We start from the raw sequence: 18,586 nt of genomic DNA, 5'->3' as shown, positions 1-18,586 counted from the left end.
CTGGGGGACGGTTTTAGAAAAACTGATGTGATATGATTCAGACAATTATTAGTTATATTTTCTGTCGTAGATGACTACAGTCTGTGGATATTATTTAGAAGTGCCTTGATCCTAACAAGTTGTTGATAACTTGATGTATATCTAATTGATGATGATGCCTTGATACTTCTTATTGATATACGCAATGATCAGATATGACAGTGAACAGGTGGAACAGGTTCAAGGGGAGGACATGCTATGCTTCTGACAAAGCATTGTTGGCATTATGTTTAGAAGTCTTTTCAATGATGATGATGCTTATGTGGCTAAAGTGTTTAAATTGATACGTCTTGCTATATGGCGGTTATAAGTTTCCCATGATGAAATCTTAGATGATACTTGTATTAATTGGGGTTACATAGTTGTTATTCAGATCAGATTTATGAATGATTGTGGATGACTTTTTGATGATGTATACAATACATATATGTTGATTACATGTTGATCTTCATAAGGACAAGGAGAAGTGAAAATCTTGAGTACACAACTTCATTAATTAATGATGATCCACTCATGCTGCGATCATCATGCCTTCAAAGATGCATAAAGTTCATATGGTGCAGGTATGATACAGGATTTCTATAGATCTTGGCTCTCACACGGTTGAGGATTGTTGTTGTTGATGATATCAAGAAATTTTGACAAATGACCATGAGCTAATGATTTGCTAGATACATATTGACATCTCTTTGATGGATACATGGATGATTACTTAAGTTGCATATTGTTGGTTGGCCAAGAGAATGGTGTTATTACAGGTCTCATGAAGACATAGCTATTTGAAGACATGGATATTCGAAGACATGGATTACTTAGTCACATAATGATGATGAGTTCTTACCTTATGATGATAGTTTGATACTCACATATGTTGATTATCGTGGTTGATGCTTATCAGATGTGGAATGTTCCCTAGTGATGATACATGGTTGATATATGGAAGTTTCTTGTGGAATGATCACGCAATCCTTGATGATGATGTTAGATGAAGATTATGGTGTTTTCACATACATGTGATATGATGTAAATGATTTTGTGCTACTGCTTGGAGATATGAAATATGCTGAGTTGATTCATGGAAGGTTATGGTAAGGCTCTTTTTACTAAGACGAAATAAGTTGATCTTGATGAGATCAAGAGGATGAATTGATATCTATATGCAGACATACTTTGTCACAGGTTGATGATATTTACACTATCATGGACATATACATGTTTTTGGTCTGGATGCTGTTGACAGATGCTTATGGAGCAAATCATACATGGTGTATGATAGTTGTTGATGACTATCATAGTCTTGTTTAGATATTTGGTCTCTGTTATAAATGTCATGTATATCATTCGATGTAAAGGTCATATCAAGACCCATGATGTAATAATTTTCTCTGTCTGTTGTAGTCTTTTGATGAGTCCCTTTTGGTCATATGATATAATTTGTACCCCACTATGCATGGGAAGGATGATGTAATATTTCAGTCATGTATAAACAATTGGTATATCCCCACTTGGTTGGGTGGATGAGTCAAGTTTGGTATAACCCCACTTGGTTGGGAGAATGAATGTATGTATGAGCCATTGGTGATAGGAAGGTCAAACTCACATAGTTGAGTTATAGAGTCATGCTATTTTTTTCTTGAAAATATTTGCAGACTCTGCATGTGCTCAGGGGGAGCATGGATGATACAGTACATCTCAGCATGAACAAAGGGGGAGTTCAATCAGAGAATTCAGCATGTGCCTAAGGGGAGCATGATTAATACTCAGCTATTCAGATATGAAAGTCTTCATTTTGGTCTACCCTTTTTTCTTAATATCAAAGGGGGAGAATATCTTGGTCCGCCCTTTGCCCTTGGTGTCAAAGGGGGAGAATGACTTGGTGTTGTTGTTGCCATCAAGTCCAAAGGGGGAGATTGTTGGCATTATGATGCATGTGTTGTACTTGATGGGAACCCACTTGTAGCAGAACAAATCACTTGTATATGTTAACTAGATGAATCTACAGAAGAGATATCAGATGTGACAGAATGCATGACAGTAGTGTTTACAGATGTGATGAAATGCAGGGCAGCTTCAAGGAATTAGTTCAGAAGGCAACAGTATAGCAGGTAAACAACAAAGAAAGAGAGGTATATGTAGGTTCACCTTAACCAAGCTGCATATACACGCAGGTTCACTGTATACAAGTCGCGTATACGTACACACGCACTTTCACAGAAGGAAAAGCGCGTATACCTTGGAAAACTGAGTTTCTGGTCCGAGGTATTTGGTCCATGGTTTTTTTTATCCATAGTATTGGTCCAAGGTATCTTGTCCGATGTATTGACCCTAGGTATTTGGTCCTAAGTGGTTTTGGTCCATGGTATTGAGAAAGGCCTACAAACTATAAAAGGAGGAGAAGATCATTAGGCCAAGGTGTGCAAGTATAGAATATATGATGAAGTGTGAGATCTAGTATGCAGGTTATTGGGTTATGGTGCATTGTTGGATATGAACCAAGGATGAACCTTAGTGGATGATGAGAAACTAGATCTAATGATGGATCGAGATCTTAAGGCGTAAAATGAACTATCATTATGTGTTTTTGCTCATGAATATTCTAGATCTAAATACTGAAGCATATATTATTCTGTAAATGATATGATCTGGGTATAACTGAAGTCTGGAATAGCTACAGAATTATGAACTAATGTTTGTAGATGTATACGCAAGTTGGCTTTGGTAAAAGCGTGTATACGCGCAGGTTAGACACATCGAAGTAGTGTATATCTTGTGAAATATGATGTTTGAAGTTACAATTGGTTATGGTTGTTGATGCAGAGTTCTGGGTTTTGCTTTATGTTCTGGTGACTACATTCTGGTAACAGTGTTCTGATTGATTGATTATGATTTGCTTCAGTGATGATGGATGAGATCTAATAATGGATCAGGATCATAATGACTTATCAGTATGTGATTTGATGGGCTGGATCTTGTTGCGAATAGATATATTATCCTTTATATGTGATGATCTGGGTATGTTTGAAGTCGGGAAGTGCAGCGAAGTTATAAGTAAGTATTTGTAGATCTATACGTTGGTTCGCTTTGATGAAGTTGCGTATACACGCTGGTTCGGCTCTTCCATGTTGCGTATACACTCTAATGCATGGTTTTTAGGTTACAGTTGGTTCTGATTGATGATGTAGTGTTCTGGGTACAAATATGTGTACTGGCTACTGTGATCTCTTTGTTCCAGTTGATTTGTTGAAGTTGATTAAAGTATGAATGAATGGTTGACTCAGTTGTGTCAGAGGTTGTTTGTGATTAATTGAGTTTGGTTGATTCAAAAAGTAATAATTGAGTTTCAGTGATTGGTTGATGCAGATATAGTTGATGGTTGTATTGCAGTGGTGATTGATTTTGAGTTTCAATGTTGTTGATGGGTCCAGTATGAAATTGGATGAAACGCGGCCTTCAAATTATGGTGTTGTGTTCCAGGAGTATCCAGTCTGAAAATTTATGAAATGTGGTCCCTGGAGGAAGAGAGAAGGTTGTAGCCTTCTGTAGGTCGGCGCCTACATACTAGTAAAAATTTCGGCTAGTACAAAAGCTAGGGGGTTGTAGCTCCCTTCTAGTAGAAGCTGGAGAACAAGAGAAGGTTGTAGCCTTCTGCAGGTAGAAGCCTGCGTACTGGTATGAGTCTGCACTAGTACAATGTTGTAAACATATTTTCTTAATATTAAAATAAGACAGAGATGACAACAACATGTGGTTTTCACCCACATTGGGTTTCCACCTTAAATCTTGGTGTTCATGTGTGTTGCTTATGTGTGATGGTTCACTCTGTTATTAACTGCATATGGTTACTGTTTAATGTTTAATAAAGTATTGATGCACAGATTAAAGATCAACATATGATGAATTAATTGAATCATTAGTTTGTTGGATATACGCTTGTTTCCTTAAGCACAGTTGTGTGTACACGCGGGTTACCCACATGGAAGTAGCGTATACAAATTTGAGTATGAAAAAAAAAAGATTATTTATTTGATTAATACTGATTCACCCACCCCCCCCTCAGTATTATTTCCAACAGATTATCAAGCAAATCTAACGTGCTTTTTAAATGAAGGGCATAGGGAAATCAATTACACCAAGGATATATTCCCCATCCCCTAGCTACTTATGTTCCCATCTTATACTAAGTCTTCCCCTTCATCTTGACTAAGAACGTCCTTAGAATTAATAAAACCACTATATCAAAAGTTTACGAAGCCCCGAAATCAAATGTCATGGCATCTGTTACTAGCAGTTCCCATATATGGGAGGTTATTATATCCCCTCATCTCTAGTGTTGGGAAGTATAGTTCTTGGCTCCTCCACTCAGCTGATTGATGTCATTAATGAGAATTATTCCTTGGTGTCTTAATTGTGAAGAGATAGATCTCACATGGGAAGGATGTCTTCTCGGTGATAAATATATGGCAAGGTCTGACTCCTCCTATTGTTTTGTTTCTCTATATCCAACAAGTAAATCTTTCTCCCTTGGATCTCCTGTGCTATTCCCCTCCTTGGGAAGTGTGGTGTCAGCTTGCTCTTTTCTCATATGGCTCTTCTGCAAGACCAATGGCTTTGATTTCACTAACGGTTTTCAATTTCCATCACTTTGCTTTCGCTCTAGTTGGCTCTGCAATCCCTGAGTGTTGGGAAGAGTTGTTTGAATTGGAGAAAATGCGTTATTCAAGAGATTTTCTCCCTCATGACTCCCCTCTACGAAGCTTAACAATGTGTTTGGTGCACGGGTCGTCTCCAACTCTCTCTAGTTTGACAAAATTGGCTATGAGGTCAGTTCTAGAAGTCACCATTCTATTCTTCTCTGGTTTGCTTACTCGTAGGTGGTGAATTGTGCTCTGGAGTTTTGCATAAATCCCTCTAGTCCTATTTTATTTTGTCTTGTCTTGGTTGTTCCCAGTTTCTTCTCCCTTCTTGTTCCTTCAGGTGTCCCCTCCAAAATCTTTGAGCACTCTTTGAATTCTCTTGCTCCCCTCGTTCCCTGCATTTCCATTGCCACCCTTCACGTTCCCCACCTCCTCACTTGCATTCTTTAGTGCTTTGACTTCCACCCCCCCACGCTCTTCATGGCTGCCTTCCCACCCCAATTATCATGTCTTCCAACCAAAACTCCTCAAGATCCTTTGATAATCCTCGCTCTATCATCAAAATCCTCGAATAATCTCTCCATGTGGAAATTATGGATATAAAATAGTGAATCCTTCAATGAGATAGTTTCCTAATCTCCGTTTATGATGAAATTCAGTGCCAAAAGCAAAATTTTGCTTGCGAGGAGGACAAGAATGATGCTTTTCACAGACAACTTGAAGACCTCTGCTTCAAAGGCACTAATGCATAAAATGAAAATGAGTCACATGAAGCTCTAGGCCCATCTCATGGCCCTCAGAAATTTGTTTTGAATATGCCAACATATGAAGATCCCCACTTTCCTTTGTAATGGGAGCCTTTTGTAAAATTACATTTTGTTATCTCAATTTTGCGGAATCTATGTATGTTGCAACGATATTGTACCCTTTTTGGTCCATAGTTACTTGGTTATAATAGTCTATCTGGTGGGCCCCAGTATTGTAGCTATAATGCTGCAACTCCTAGAACTCCCTTCTTTAATTTTATCAACCCGGTAGTTTGTAACAAACTTGGAAGCGACGGTGTTGTATGCACAAGTACTAGCTCTTGCCGCAACTGTCACTTGGTCAGCTGGCACAAGTCTGCTAGGAGCTTAAGCCAACTTCTATGAGCTCTTAGAAGAAGCTTTTTAACTGATGAATGAAAGCTAACTCAAAGGGGCTAATTTACTTGCAGAAAGAAACTGGAAAGCGGAAAGGAAATGCAAACCCTAGCAAACCCTAATTTTACCAGCTAGCTCTACTGATGCGACAAAGAGGATGCAAGCTACTGAAAGAGATGCCATTGACTTCTAGGAAGGTAAAATGCATGTGTCTAAGTTATCACTATCTGAAGAAAACATCTTTTTGTATTTTTGAATAAGTTTTCACAATTATCATGCATACAATTTAACTGTTTTTGACTGTGCAGAGGTGGATTGGCGAGAGGAAATGCTTGGAAGAGGTCGGGAAGGTTTAGAGAGGGCCTAAGGGGTCCCTAACACCCTTCCAGAGAGTTTCACAGAGTTTGGCTATCAAGAAACCTCATTCGTGAGATTCTACAGGAAGTCTGCAGGGGTTCGACAGGATGTTTCAGGAATTTCTACAGGATGTTCAGAAATTTCTACAGGATGTTTAAAAATTGGATTTTGGAGGATGGGTGAGTGAGGGAAGATGCATGAATGGATATGGAGGTAGGATAGGGGTCTGAAGTGGCCCAGGGACTGGTGGATGGAGTGGTGAGAAGGTGTAGATAGCTAAGTTGGCTCGAAGAATGCAGAAACAATGATGTACAAAAACTAGGGTTGTGTGAACAAATGTGGCAAACGTGAGGTAAGGATTCTAAGTAGAGGGTGAAGTGGATGGTGCTGATGGAGAATAAGCAGATGAAGGAGTGGTACAGGTGCTCTGCAAGTCGTTTTTCCAATCTGAACCAACAAAGACTTGTAAATTCAAAGACCTAGTTTCGTTGACCTAATTTGCTAGCTGTCAGTAAAGAGAATGAACAGAAGTGTGACCTGCAATGAAACCATGTATTTTAACTCCTGCAACTAAGCAAACAAAATTCTGAACTTGTAACCAACTTCTACATATGAAGATCAAACACTAGTGATTGCATGGCAAAGCAAAATCAGTGTTTTTGTGGGCAGCAAAGTCATCCTAGTCACAGCTCCTGATCCCACTGAGGGAGAGGTGAAACCGCAGATGTTTGATGGCCATTTTCTTGAAGCTTTTTCTGTTAACAACCTATCAACTAAATCTGAGCATGAAAAGCTATTTTACTCATCAAAAACAACCTAAATAACAAAACAAGATTTAAATCTAAATAACAGATTTTATTCTAAGAATGCAGCAAAGACACATGAAAGTAAACAAAGGAGGTACTGGGCGCTTGAGGTGGGCCCAACCCCAAGAGCTACAGCCTCCTAAGAGAGATTTAGAACTGGTGCAAAGCTGGATTCATCTTTATTGATCAAAAGAAATGTTACATTCCAAAAACTGTCCACAAGGAGAACTTGAAAATGCGCTGAAAGCAAAGCTAATCTACTGCCTAAAAATCGAACTACAAAATGACTACAAAATGAATACAAAATGACTAACTACTGGCTAAACAAAATGAGGCCTAAGCCTTCTTATCTATACAAATTGAGGACCCCAACAATCCTCCTAAACTTTAGGGACTCGGCTGCCCAAAACTTGTAGTTAACAGCAGTCCTACTTGACTTGCTTGGCTGCCCTTGTGCTAATTGATTTGGTGGCCCTTGAACTCCGAGCTGATGGTGGAGAATTCGAGGTAAGGGCCCATAAATGAAGGGGACACCTTCCTACAAATCCTCTCCCTTGTTCTCCCATGAATTTGGCTGCCAAGTGCTCATTAAAACCTTCAATTTTGTCTCCAAATTGACCAAAAAGGCTACACAAAGCACACATTAGACTTGTTGGCATAATGACTAACCCAATTCACTCTATTAGCATAAATATAATCAAAAACATGCAATAAACTAATGAGAATGGTGGATTAAGTCAAATTAGGAGGTTGAATGAGCCCATATAATTATCCATTTTTGGGGCTCATCATCACCCCCCTACTGAAAGTGTTGCTCATCCTCTGAGCAACCAATCTATCTCCTCATCTTTGATGGCCCTGGTGGCCTCCCTGTCATGCCAAGCTTTTGAAGTGATGTCCTCTTCTCAGTCATGAAACCATGCTTTTCTCTCTGCTCCTTCCCACTGCCTGTGCTTCTTTTCCTAGAGAATTCTCAACTTCCTGTAGAACTGTCTCAGCATCCTGTAGAACTGTCTTTGAGTCCATTATTTGAATTCTCTCTCTCCAAGTGAAGGTTTTTGGCTTCCTCATTCATAGGTGATGGACATCCTTGAAGGAGGCTCCTCCTTTTGTTTAGCTTTTGTGTCCTTAATGACAATTTTCTCCTTTGTCTGTGGTTTGGGTCTGCCCACTTTGATCCGTGTGCTCCTTCTCGCCTTAAAATACATGGAATGCTCCCTCTTTCACTTCTCCTTCTGCTTGGGGGATGTGCTTAGGGTGGCCAGCACAACTGCTGCCTCCCTAGCTAAAATCTCGGCCAATTTCTCCTTCTGCTGCCCTTTCCCCAGACTTCCTGTAGAAAGTCCTGTAGTGGCCATTTTCTGGCTTCCTGTAGAAGCAGTTTTCTGTCTTCCTGTAGAAACAGTTTTCCCTGATTTGGCTTGCATGGCTGGGGGTGCCTTCTATTCGACTTGTGTTGTGGTTGCCTTGGGTGTGCCCTTACTTGTTTGGACTTTTTTCAGTCCTCTCTGCTCTATTCTGAAATCTTTTTTCTTGGGTGTTTGTGCCATTGTTCCTCCCACAGTTTTAGGCTTCAGCAATTTGGCCTTTGCCCCTTTTCCTCTCTGTTCTTGCCTTGCCTGAATGTCTTGCGTTTCTTCATCATTGGTTTTCTCATATTTTTCAATGTGTTCTTCTTCCTTGCCATCCTTTATTTTTCTTCAGCACTTCCACTAACTCATCAACATTAGTTCTTTGAGTATCCAGCCTTGTCCTCCCCCTCTCGCTTTTATTTGGCTCCTTGTATTTCTCTTGATCATGTAAAAGATCCCACCTATTCATTGTATGACTGTACTATGACAAGACACAAACTTACTGTTCCTGGTTGGTTAATTACATGCCTTGAATGGTCCAACCTACGACTGATTTCCACCTTACACTTATTTCATCTCATTAGTCTTATGGTCAATTTTAAGTCGCACCAATGTTTGCTAAACCTTCATTTGTACAATTTTGGGCACCTTCAATTAATCCTTCTTGCTGTAGCCGGTTGTCAGCTGCCAAGCCTGATCCGTCACAGTAAATAAATTTTGCATTCCCAGCCTGATCGCTTTTATAAGCACTCTCAAAGTATTGTTCCCCTGTTCTCGATTTAGACAGCTCCAAACTAGCTTGGATCTGTGACATAATCTTCATGTCTCTCCTTTGATGTGAGACTCTAATTCCATTCTCCAAGTCCCCTACCAACTTTAAGATTTCCATCCCTTTACAATCCTGGATCACCTGCATCAAATTCTGATATGATACCTTACTCTGTTTTAACAATTATGTTCATGCATGCAAAAGACCCTAACCAAGTTTTTTCTTCGGTTCTCTTCTTTTTTTGGTAGAAAGAGATCTCAAGGACATTAAAAATTCTTCAGCTATCTGGTTATGAGAGGAAGAGTTTTGCTTCTACAGATAGAGGACAGAGACCAAGTTTTCTTCTCAGGACACATTCAGATATGCAAATTTTAAAATTTTCATCCACAGGCTGGCTCTCACAGCTGCATATGCCTTCCTTATAAGAGAATTTTAGACTGGAAACGTGGAGGGATGCAGAAAAATTGAGAAATTCCATGCAACACACAATCACACTGCTATTTTTGACTTACAGGAAAACTGGTCTCTAATTCTCCTACTCCAGACAGTTCAATTCACCACCTTTCAAAATATATATCATGCATGGAAGAGTGTTTTCGAGCCTACCCTTCTCGGAACTCCAAATCTGACGAGGGAAAGCTCAGGTTTCTTTGTTCCAGAACGTTGTGCCATACTTCCTGTAGAAGACCCCCCCGTTTCCTGTAGAACGCCCTTGCGTAGGTGGGTTTAAAAAAATGGCCGAGAAAGCTTGGTTTGCTGCTATGGGGCTGGTATGGAGCTTGTTGCAGCTGCAAGGACTATGATAAACTGGAAACAACAGTGGTGAGAGTTCGATTGGCTGTTTATGAAGATTTCCGTTGATGGAGGGTGAGCTGGCCAACTGCACGTTGGCCCCATGCAGACTGTTGGTCCCCACTGCAGTGTTTAACTGTTTGTTCTCTACCTGTAATCTCGTCCATCAATCACGCTGAAGTTTAACTGGTCATCACTACCTGTTTTCCGATTTCCTCTTGAGATGGCTGAGCACACGTGTCTCATTCACCCACCGAGTGTTATTGAACTGGATGACGGTGGTCAGTTAGCTGGCCACCGATTTTTTTAATCCTGACCATCTCATTGCTCATGCTGTTTCCGAATTACATTCATGCAATCAGAGGAATGAGTTTTAGTCACATACCTGAAGTCAAATGGTTGCTGTGAGGTGCTTTTTGCTGCTGCATGCATCTGTTTCGGTGGTTGCATGATGGATCCTTTGTGCTATAAGCTCTTTGCTGTCTGATGTGTGGTTATTTTGCTTGTGCAAGTATCCTCTAGCCGGATCTAAGCTACAGGAGTTCGTTTCCACGTTCAGATCTGCACCCTCAAGCTGCTGCCGCTGAATTTTCACAGGACCAAAACTTGTTTTCGCCATTGCTCCCGAACGATAGATCGGATCGATCTGAAACTTGCTGAGCATGTTCCTATCATCATTATGCACCTCCCATAGCAAAATTGCGATCAATGGATGCACAGATTTCGAGAAAAACGGAAAATGGCTGAAGATTTCAGAGATCAATTTCTCGGAAACCATGCATTGGAATCGGCTGAAACTGCTTGGGTAGGTTACTATCACCCATGTGCATCTCCCCATGAAACAGGTTTTGAAATGGATGCACGGATATGGAGAAAATTCAAAAATGGCTAATGGTGATGGAGGCTTATTTCTTCGAAACCTTGCACTGGAATTGGCTAAAATTGCTCAGGCATGTTGCCATCACCCTTGTATAATTCCCCATAAAACGGTTTTTCAAATGGATGCATGGTTTTCAAGTTAGGGCAAAAATAAATTATGTTCTATGTATTTTTTCTTCAAAGCATTTTGTAGGTTTTTGCATGGTGAAAAAGAATGAGTTTGGGCTGTGATGCAGGCATGGAGATGATGGAGGAGGAGTTTGAAAAGTGCAGGAGGACTTTTGAACCCTTGAGGAAGCTACCATGTTCAGCAAACCACTTTTTTTGCAATCCATTTTTAACTTCTTGTAATTTCTACAGGAAGTTCCTGTAGAAAACACAGTTTTCATAAAAGAAGCAAAATGAGGTGGAAAAAATGATGGAAAAGGGTGAGGAATGGAAACATGGATGCTTGTAGGCATAACCAACAGATTCCAAGCTTTAGATTCCCTTCCAAAATCAAATCTGGCTCGCCTGAAGGTTCTACAGGATGTTTCCTGTAGAAATACAAAACTTCCTGTAGAAGGCACAAAAACTCCTTTGTCTTTGTTTTGAGTGATCCTCTTGACCTGCAATGTCCTTCTTGCAACCTGCAATTATCCAATGGAAATTAGGTTTATTTTTATTTTTATTTTTCTCTATGGAGGTTTTCACCCTAATTGCCTGTCTTGGGCGCCTCCAAGGGAGGTTTCCACCCAGAGATCTTATTCTTTTTTCTCTTTTTTCCAACCCATTGACCGCCTCATGGAGGTTTTCAATCAATGAGCCAATCTAAGGCGCCTCTGAGGAGGTTCTCACCTTAGATTTTTATTTTCTTCTTATTTTCATTTTTTTCACCCTTTTTTTTTTTTTATTCTCTACCCTACCCTACTTGAAAAACAAAATCATTTTCAAGTGTAAGAATACTTCCAATGGAGCCATGTGCACATCGAGATTAGAGACAAGATGATGTGAAGGCTCGAAATGCATGCTTTGACAGGTATCCGGATTTCAGAGACCAAATGATCTGACTTTGAAGGGATCAAACATAGCTGAGGAAGATAGTATCACTGCAACTTAGTGACCGTCTGAAACCATATCTCAATATAGCTCTGATATCCTTGGTCCTTTTGCTGATCTGGATCATTCTTCATGTCACCTTCTATCATGACCTTCTCATCTTCCTTTTTTTGTTGATCTTTCTCTTGAGTACATGGAGGATTTGATGGTAACCATGAGGGAACTCTCTTGATCTCTGATTCTGATCTCTTCTCTTCATCAAGTGCAGCCCATGGTTCTTTGATCCCCTCTCTTGAATCTTCTTTTGCTAGATGTGATCCTTTAATGCTTTCAAGATGATCTATTTTTTGCAATGCTCTTCCTGAGCTATGGTGAAGATCATTGAGCTCAAGAGGAGTTCTTTAGACATGTTGTGTCTCAGCTTTGCAATTGTGTTGAGCTGCTCCAATGGGCAGGTTTGGGAATGGTGGTACGGGTAGTTGAGTGGGGGTGTATATTTGAGATGGATGTGGATGGGGTTGTGGTTGGGCAGGCATTTGGGGTTGCCTTGGTGGAGCAGGAGGCGATGGTTGTGGATGAGTAGGTGGTGGAGGAAAAGAAGTGGGAGGAGTGTTGTATTGGGGCCTCCACCCCTGATGAGGTGCATTCCACTGAGGCTGTGGTTGAGCATAAGAGTGAAATGAATGAGCAGCTGGTTGGGCATAATATGGAGATGGATCCGACCAAGGAGGGGGTGTGGACCAGGAAGGATGAGTAGGGGGACCCCAAGAAGGCATGAAAGTGGCTTGATAGGGGTCATAATAGGTCTCGGATGTCCCTTGCAGTTCCTGCTGGTAAGATCTAGGTCCATGTGGCCTCCTTTGGTTCATATAGTAGAGTGATTCAGTGGCTCCTTTTGCCCTCTGATATGCAGCTTTGATTCCAGGCAAGGAATGGCACTGATTCGTAGGATGGTATTGCTCACAGACGAAACACACTTCTAGGGAGTGCATTGGACATTCGTCCCTAGGATGCTTTCTAGTGCACCTAGGACAAAAGATGGCCAAAGCCCTCTTGGCTTCCTCTTGCTTCTTTTGGATCCACAGGGCATCCAATTGCATGGCAAGAAACTGCCTGAGATCACTCTTGAAATCTTCCATCTGATCTTCAAATTCGTCTTTAGACAAGGTGCTGCTCCCAACATTTCTGCTTGTAGCCATTTGCTCCAGAGGAATGGTTTCTTCTTCTTCTTCCCTTGAGGTTCTTCAAATATGTCTTGCTGTCCACCTAAGGGTTCTTTAATCACAGCCATCGAAGAAGAGAGAATGTTGGCTGTGTGAAGCAGTGGGGGCGTTGTGCAATCATTTTTCTAACTTATCTCTACTCCTACAAGGCATGAAATGAAATCTTTTTGGTTGATTTTTGCTTTTTCTGCTTGTACCTGCAAAACTAAAATAGATTGAACTGCAACTAACTATCTTGCTGAAATGGAAATGCGGAATTGAAATGAAAGCAGGAAAAGACTAATCTATTTTGCTCAAATGAAATTGCAGGAATGAAATGCTAAGCTACGCTTGCGGAATTGAAATGCTAATCTACGCTTGCAGAATCGAAATTGCGGAATTGAAATGCTAATCTATGAAAGCAGGAAATGTCTACTCTACTTTTGCGGAAATGAAATTGCAGAATGGAAATGAAATAAACTACTTAACAGAAGGTTGTAGTAGAAAATAGAAGAAAAGCAGCAATCACCAATACTCTGACGCTTCCCCGGCAACGGCGCCAAAAAGATGGTGGGCCCCAGTATTGCAGCAATAATGCTGCAACTCCTAGAACTCCCTTCTTTAATTTTATCAACCCGGTAGTTCGTAACAAACTTGGAAGCGACGGTGCTGTATGCACAAGTACTAGCTCTTGCCGCAACTGTCACTTGGTCAGCTGGCACAAGTCCGCTAGGAGCTTAAGCCAACTTCTATGAGCTCTTAGAAGAATCTTTTTAACTGATGAATGAAAGCTAACTCAAAGGGGCTAATTTACTTGCAGAAAGAAACTGGAAAGCAGAAAGGAAATGCAAACCCTAGCAAACCCTAATTTTACCAGCTAGCGCTACTGATGCGACAAATAGGATGCAAGCTACTGAAAGAGATGCCATTGACTTCTAGGAAGGTGAAATGCATGTGTCTAAGTTATCACTATCTGAAGAAAACATCTTTTTGTATTTTTGAATAAGTTTTCACAATTATCATGCATACAATTTAACTGTTTTTGACTGTGCAGAGGTGGATTGGCGAAAGGAAATGCTTGGAAGAGGTCGGGAAGGTTCAGAGAGGGCCTAAGGGGTCCCTAACACCCTTCCAGAGAGTTTCACAGAGTTTGGCTATCAAGAAACCTCATTCGTGAGCTTCTACAGGAAGTCTGCAGGGGTTCTACAGGATGTTTTAGGAATTTCTACAGGATGTTCAGAAATTTCTACAGGATGTTTAAAAATTGGATTTTGGAGGATGGGTGAGTGAGGGAAGATGCATGAATGGATATGGAGGTAGGATAGGGGTCTGAAGTGGCCCAGGGACTGGTGGATGGAGTGGTGAGAAGGTGTAGATAGCTAAGTTGGCTCGAAGAAGGCGGAAACAATGATGTACAAAAACTAGGGTTGTGTGAGCAAATGTGGCAAACGTGAGGTAAGGATTCTAAGTAGAGGGTGGAGTGGATGGTGCTGATGGAGAATAAGCAGATGAAGGAGTGGTACAGGTGCTCTGCAAGTCGTTTTTCCAATCTGAACGAACAAAGACTTGTAAATTCAAAGACCTAGTTTCGTTGACCTAATTTGCTAGCTGTCAGTAAAGAGAATGAACAGAAGTGTGACCTGCAATGAAACCATGTATTTTAACTCCTGCAACTAAGCAAACGAAATTCTGAACTTGTAACCAACTTCTACATATGAAGATCAAACACTAGTGATTGCATGGCAAAGCAAAATCAGTGTTTTTGTGGGTAGCAAAGTCATCCTAGTCACAGCTCCTGATCCCACTGAGGGAGAGGTGAAACCACAGATGTTTGATGGCCCTTTTCTTGAAGCTTTTTCTGTTAACAACCTATCAACTAAATCTGAGCATGAAAAGCTATTTTACTCATCAAAAACAACCTAAATAACAAAACAAGATTTAAATCTAAATAACAGATTTTATTCTAAGAATGCAACAAAGACACATGAAAGTAAACAAAGGAGGTACTGGGCGCTTGAGATGGGCCCAACCCCAAGAGCTACAGCCTCCTAAGAGAGATTTAGAGCTGGTGCAAAGCTGGATTCATCTTTATTGATCAAAAGAAATGTTACATTCCAAAAACTGTCCACAAGGAGAACTTGAAAATGTGCTGAAAGCAAAGCTAATCTACTGCCTAAAAATCGAACTACAAAATGACTACAAAATGAATACAAAATGACTAACTACTGGCTAACCAAAATGAGGCCCTAAGCCTTCTTATTTATACAAATTGAGGACCCCAACAATCCTCCTAAACTTTAGGGACTCGGCTGCCCAAAACTTGTAGTTAACAGCAGTCCTACTTGACTTGCTTGGCTGCCCTTGTGCTAATTGATTTGGTGGCCCTTGAACTCCGAGCTGATGGTGGAGAATTCGAGGTAAGGGCCCATAAATGAAGGGGACACCTTCCTACAAATCCTCTCCCTTGTTCTCCCACGAATTTGGCTGCCAAGTGCTCATTAAAACCTTCAATTTTGTCTCCAAATTGACCAAAAAGGCTACACAAAGCACACATTAGACTTGCTGGCATAATGACTAACCCAATTCACTCTATTAGCATAAATATAATAAAAAACATGCAATAAACTAATGAGAATGGTGGATTAAGTCAAATTAGGAGGTTGAATGAGCCCATATAATTATCCATTTTTGGGGCTCATCACTATCCCTTCTCAAAGGACCCCCTGAAATTGATGAAATGTAATGACTTTCCATGTACTTGCGGCATCCAGGCACACATTTAATGCAAAAATTCTACTCACTATTGTTTAAAAAAAATGATATAATATTATGTTATTTAATATGGACATTGAATTTTTTTTTTTTTTTTTATAACTAACACCAATTTTGGTTATTTATATATTTTTGTTTTAAATATTACATGTCAAATGAATGTAAAATGAATTACACATTATATAAGATCAATATTTTTTTTGACTTAGTTACTAGGGAACCCACAGTGAAAACCATTTTCGTCAACGTTTCAAATCCCAACAGGGATCCATCATCAGGACTACTTGAATGTTGATAGTAGAAGAGCTTAAATGAGAGATTTAAATAGTTATGAGGTGAGTTGACTTAAGGATGAGATGAAGATCGACTTGTTTAATAATATTTATTATTATCCCATTTTTAAGTTTTTATTGTAATATTGAATAATTATTGAAGAGTTAATTTATTAATTTTGAAGTATTAAAAACTATTATTATTAAATCCAATTATTAATGGAATATTAATTAAATACTTAATCCTTATTCTTAATCAAATACTAATCTTTAATCTTAATATAACTAAATCTTAATATGGATTAATAATAATAATCTTAATAATTAATATTAATAATTAAAAATATAGTAATCATTATTATAAATATTTACTACTAAATGTTTAATTTTTATTAATAGTTTAATTAATTAATAGATCTTGTAATTAAGTGCTAGTTATTTATAAATAATAATTGTATAATAATATATTATTATTATAATTAATTATTATAATCATTATAATTATTAATTATCATAAATATCAATGATGAGATATCATAATATTATCTAATCATTGATATTTATTAAAATTAATAGTTATAATGATTATAATAATTAATTATAATAATAATATATTATTATACAATTATTATTTATAAATAACTAGCACTTAATTACAAGATCTATTAATTAATTAAACTATTAATAAAAATTAAACATTTAGTAGTAAATATTTATAATAATGATTACTATATTTTTAATTATTAATATTAATTATTAAGATTATTATTATTAATCAATATTAAGATTTAGTTATATTAAGATTAAGGATTAGTATTTGATTAATATTAAGGATTAAGTATTTAATTAATATTCCATTAATAATTGGATTTAATAATAATAGTTTTTAATACTTCAAAATTAATAAATTATTTCTTTAATAATTATTCAAAAAAATTATTCAAGATTACAATAAAAATTTAAAAATGAGAATAATAATAAATATTATTAAACAAGCCGACCTTCATCTCATCCTTAAATCAACTCACCTCATAACTATTTAAATCTCTCATTTAAGCTCTTCTACTATCAACATTCAAGTAGTCCTGTTGGAATTTAAAACATTGACGAAAATGGTTTTTACTATGGGTTCTCCGGTAACTAAGTCAAAAGATATAAACCATAGATGTCTAAAATCTAGAATCAGTAATATTATTTTTACATGCCATTTGGTAACTTGATATTAAGTAGTAAAATAATTACATATCTCCCTCACATGAAAAAGTAAATTAAATTTTATTTTACTTTTAATTACTTTATCTATGTCTACAATGTTGATGTCAAATCAAGGTGGAAATTGAAGGATTTTATTTATGACTGATATTAATTTTTTCGCTTATTACTATTTTTTAATTTGTTAATGTAAGTATTATTTTATTATTTTTAGATGTGACATTACATGACAACATCTCCCTTCATACTAGGTGTATTATTTTAAATGCAACATTATGTGACAACATCCTCCTTCATACTAGGTTGTATTATTTTAAATGTAACATTACGCTAATTAAAAAATCAAGTTAATAAAATAAAAAGAAAGAAAAGAGAGGAAAAAAAAGAGAGGATTGTATTGCAATTTATATTTGAAATACAATGGAGCATTTAGTTGGAAATAAGAAAAATATAGAAAAAGATTCCCCCAAAATTGTTGAAAAAAAAACAATAAAATGAAATAGGAAAAAAAAAACTTATAACTAGTGGAATATCATATATATTTACCAACCCTTATATTGAATGAAAGAATGATATGCCCACTACTGGGATACTATTACCAAAGTTAGCCCTTATATTGGATGGAAGAATGATCTACCCACTAATGAGATGCTATTACCAAGGTTGAGCCCAGGCCCTCATATTGAATGTAAGAACGATCGACCCATTAGGTTGTGTGAAGCTCGGTCGAGGTTGGACACCCATCATAGTAGTTTAATCTTGCCAAAAACTACTTTTATCCTCAACTCCTCCTCATAAAGTGACTTGCAACTCCTCCCCATAAAGTGACTTGGTAGAAACTAAACCCCACTCAAACCCAATCTACCTCATAGATCACTTTCTTATTATTTTATTAATAAAAAAATTTGAAATCTTTTTACAAAATCTCAATAAAAAATAAAAATAAAATAAAATACCAAACATTTTTTTTAAAGCATCCTCAATATGACCTCCAATTCACAAATATTAAAAACACAAAAAAAATTATTATGTAAAAATACTCCAATATTATATTAAATATTTAATTAAATCACAAATTAATATAACTTTAAATGCAAAATAATTACTATCCTACTACAAGCAAATATAATAATAAATAAAATATACAATTATAAAAATACTTAAATTCATTTAAACCTTTGTATTTAAACATTTATAAATTTGGATTTCAATTCCTTTATGTAACTGTGCATCACCTTTTTTTTCAATGTGTTTTTAATACTTTTTAGATTTTGAAACAAGACGCATTGTCGAGGAAAGTTAAGAGTGTATCACCATTTC

This window comes from Pinus tabuliformis, chromosome 2_1 (assembly GCF_031772625.1).
Source record: "Pinus tabuliformis cultivar Carrire ecotype Pingquan chromosome 2_1, CPIR1, whole genome shotgun sequence".
In the NCBI taxonomy this organism is placed as follows: domain Eukaryota; kingdom Viridiplantae; phylum Streptophyta; class Pinopsida; order Pinales; family Pinaceae; genus Pinus; species Pinus tabuliformis.
Note: the sequence above shows the minus strand (reverse complement) of the source record.